This window comes from Elephantulus edwardii, unplaced genomic scaffold, assembly GCF_000299155.1.
Source record: "Elephantulus edwardii isolate Elephantulus edwardi_28Jun2011 unplaced genomic scaffold, EleEdw1.0 scaffold00081, whole genome shotgun sequence".
Taxonomy (NCBI): Eukaryota; Metazoa; Chordata; class Mammalia; order Macroscelidea; family Macroscelididae; genus Elephantulus; species Elephantulus edwardii.
In genome coordinates this window covers 6,537,700-6,542,246 of record NW_006399831.1, presented here as the reverse complement: position 1 = coordinate 6,542,246, position 4,547 = coordinate 6,537,700, and positions in this window count along the sequence as shown.

Sequence of the window (4,547 nt, the reverse complement as noted above, 5' to 3'; positions counted from 1 at the left end):
CTTTCCATCACTTGAGTCTTGCTCTCCTCAAGGTGTTGCTTTAGTTTCCCTCACTTCTTGCTCCTCAGTGTGAGAAACATTCTCTTATCTTTGCTCCACAGCTGTTGATGATTTGCAAGACCCATATGCCTATAGTCAAGGTATATGGAGACTGAGGGAGCTCAAGTAATGGCTAGAAAATCTAACTTTTAAACTAACACCACAGAAACATTAAAAATTGCCTATAGACAAAAACTACAAATATAACTGTTGCAGACAAACGTCAATGATAAATTATGAAATCTAGTTTGAAACTTTGCATAGGAAAAAGATATTTGCAAAGACTCAAAATATTGCCCCAAGTATGAGGGGTTTTTTTGTTATTATTAAGAGAAAAGTAGAAATATTACTGTGGAAATACTCTGCAGATATCACCTTAGCCAAGTAGTCAATACTGACCCACTTTAAAGACAGGTTAATATAATGATACCTTCTGATAGAATACACTAGAAAGAATTAAACCTGCGAAATATTACTACTATAGCATTCTATACTATAGTTGGGAAAATCTGCTGTTAGGGACCTCTCTAAAGTACTCAAGAGCAATGGTGTGTCTCTGGAGACTAAGGTACGTCTGGTACAGGCCATGGCCTTTGCAATTACTTGTTATGCATCCGAGAGCTGGACAATGACCAGGGAGGCCAGAAGGAGAATTGATGCTTTTGAGCTTTGGTGTTGGAGAAGAGTGTGAGGGTGCCATGGACTGCTAGGAAAACAAACAGATTCATCCTATAGAGGGTTAAACCCAGCTGCTCCTTGGAGGCAAAGATTCTGAGACTTCGTCTGACATACTTTGGTCATGTTGTAAGGAGAGACCGGTCCTTGGAGAAAGACATCATGCTTGGGAGGGTGGAGGGCAGGCGCAGGAGGAGAAGGCCCTCTGGGAGATGGATTGATTCAGTGACTGGGGCAATCAGGATGAGTGTGTCAGAGACAGTGAGATTGGCACAGGGCAGAGCAGAGTTCAGAGCTGTTGTACATAGGGTTGCTATGAGTCGCAAGCGACTCGATGGCACATAACAACAACAACAACAATAGCATTCTAGAAAAAATAAATACATGAATATAATATAATCAAATAAACTTAAATGAAGAGATGGTCCCCAAAATGTCTGAGATTGAAAGTGCTTATGTCAAGAAAGACAAGGAAAGACTGAGGATAGGTCTCAGCAGGGAGAGAAAATTTGAGAAACAACAAAATAAAAGTGTGATCGTTTGTTGGAATAGAGTCAAAAGCAGGAGGGGGAAGACATTAGGAAAGAAATTGGGGTAATTTATAATTTTAAGCTAATTTAAATGTCATGGTTTCTCCATTGTACTATAGATATATGGATTTTTAAAGCTTATAGCTGTGGTGCTGGAGAAGAGTATTGAATATACCATGGACTGCTTGAACAAATAAGTTCAACCTAGAGAGAGTGAGACCAGGCTGCTCCTTGGAGGCAAGGATTCTGAAGCTTCGTCTGACCTACTTTGGATATGTTGCAAGTCAGAACCAGTCCTTAGAGAGGACCCTAATGCTTGGAAGGGTGGATGGACAGCACAGGAGAGGAAGATCCTCGATGAGATGGATTAATTCAGTGATTAGGGTAATGGGAGTAGGTGTGTCAGAGACAATAAGATTGGCACAGTATAGAGCAGAGTTTAGGGCTGTTGTACACATGAGTCACAGACGACTTGATGGTACAGAACATTAACGTAGGAAGTAGATGAGTAGTTGTGCTGCCAACCTAAAAGCAGATAGTTAGAATGGGCAATCTACTCCAGTTTGATTTATAGCCTCTGAAAACCTGCTGGAGAGTCATCTACATGATTCTGATTCATTATAAATGAACATGAGGAAACTGGTAAAAGTTTTTATTTGCAACTTTCTGTATGCCTAAAAATATTTTCAAATAAGACATAAACAAATCCGTTCTAGGACTAAATATTACTGTTGTTGTGTACCATCACATCAGAATGTGCCCGTAGCTTTGTGATGACAGTGTAATTCCTTACTACTAAGCCTCCAGAGCTCTCTGGACAACAACTTATAGTAGATATAATTATTATCCTCATTTTACAGAGGAGAAAAAAAATTAAGCACAAAGATACTATTTATTCATCTTGTCCAAAATCCTCACATTATAATGTTGCAGAGATAGGATTCTGACTTCTGAATTCAAGATCTTAACCTCTCTTATGTAGCATTTTCAGAAGTTCAAATTCAGAAATATTTATATTTGCTTTTACTTCTGCTTTGTCATTTACCACAGTACCACAACATGACATCAACATAATGCTGGGGAGAAAAAGCCCATTTTACAATATGCAATGTTAAGTGATAAAATATTCTTTTAATAATTTCCAATGAAACTTTAAGCCAAAAACTGGAACAAGGAGTCTCACAAAATAATTGGACGGGAGGATTTGTATTCTAAAAGGAAAAGACATACATAAGGCTTTTTTTCATTATTTCAAAGACTCCTGATCCATCACATAAATTCATTACTGATAAAATATGTAATGATAGACAGTTACTAATGCAATAAAGTTGATACGCTGAGAAGAAAAATTGCAAATAATATGTTTTATTACATTCAAAGGAAGCTTTATGTGTCTGGGTTCTGGTTTTGAATTCGTCACAGATAATTAGTAATTTGTGCATTTGTATGACACAGGTCACTTTCATAATAAAATATTTTATAAACTAATAATCCTTTGGAGGAATGCATAGAACTTCAACATAGGACTATGCATGGTCAGCATTTGGAGTATATAAGGGGAAGAATTATGTAATTTCCCCCCTCTATTCAACTATATTTCTAATTAAAAATATGAACTAGAAACACAGAAATAGACATAATTCTTTATTAAATTATAAATTGTATAAATATGAATTATCTGAAAATACATTATATAGATCATAAAACAGATTTAGATTTAAGTTAAAAGAGAGAGAAGATACTTCCAAATTATAAAGAAGTAAATAGCTTATTTCAATGATGATCGGACCTCAGAAAATAAAAATTTATCTAGGAATATTAATAAATAAATATCTTAAATATTACAGAAATGTTGACGTGTCAAAATGCTACCTTTCTTAATACACATTGAAGGCAAGCCAGAAAGAAGAGGGCTGTGCAAAACACTCTGTGTTTATTTTATGTTTTCTTAGAGCTTAATACATAATTTATGATTACCACCATTTTCTGCTCAAAACACACAGTAGGAAAATACTATCTGGATATGGTTAAATTTCCCAAAAATCACTTGTAGCAAGGCTTTCCTATTTATAATGGCTAAAAAAATAAATAAATAGAATTTATGACTGTCCTGGGCCTAATTAAACTTCCATTCAAACTTGTCCTGACCAGAAAATAAATTGCCTATGGATTCTGAATAAAGGTTTCTACACTCTTGGTAAGAAGGGGGGAAAAGTACGCATGTAGAGAGCTATGATTTATGAAAGTATTGATTTCATTGTTAAATAATGAATTAGATGTCCTACTACAATATTATTTATCAAACTTTTTTGTCATATAATTAAATTGTCACATAATGGATTGTATCCATATAGATTCATTAAATATTAAAAACTACATGTGACATTACTCACCTTATCTTTGGCTAACAACACATACCCTCTGGTTTTTTTTTTTCCATTAAGGTCAATAATGGCAGCTATCGTCCTTATTATCAGAGCTTATAGCCTATGCTTACCAAGGCTACATGAAGCCACAAGAACGCTCCCTAAGGGTTAGGCTGGAGCACTGTGTGTGCTATGTGTCACAGAAACAATCTATGTATCTAAAAAAAAAAAAAAGTCAGGAAAATCACTGTACTTGAGATACTCCAGACAAAAAAAATAGGGGAAAAAATACTCTAAAACCACAATTACCCAGACCTATGAAATCTAGATTTTCATTTGATCTGCCACCCATTTTGCTCAGTCTTAATTTTTCTCTGAAATACCTCCTACTGTCCTATCTTACCCTGGCCTGCTGTTTTATCTCCGTGTACCTGGACCTTCATATAACTATCGGTCACTCATTCATTGATGATCTTGAGTTAGAACCAACTCATAGCTGATGCTTTGATGGGTTTCTGAGGATGTAAATTGCACAAGAATTTCTGTCTTTCTCCCGCAGAGTCATTGATGAATTTGAACCACCTGGGAGCCTTTGGGATAGGAATTCACAATGGACTAGGCCACCTGAGAGTATAACTGACACCAAAAAGCCTTTTTTCTCTCTCTCTCCCAGATCCCCATATTCCCACTGGCACTAACCTTCCTTTATGATTATACTAAAGTCTTCATTATAATTAATAATTTTGTTAACCTCACAATCCCTTTCTAATCCCCACACTCACAAACAGAATTCTGTTTCTCTACACTTTCCAATCAAGAGTTAGCATTGTCTTTGGAAGTGAATTCCTATAGCTTATTAAGCACATAAATAGCTGTATGGGGCAGGGGGATGCCGAGTGGCTTGGGAAATGCTAGGGTAGTTAATAATATTAAAAGC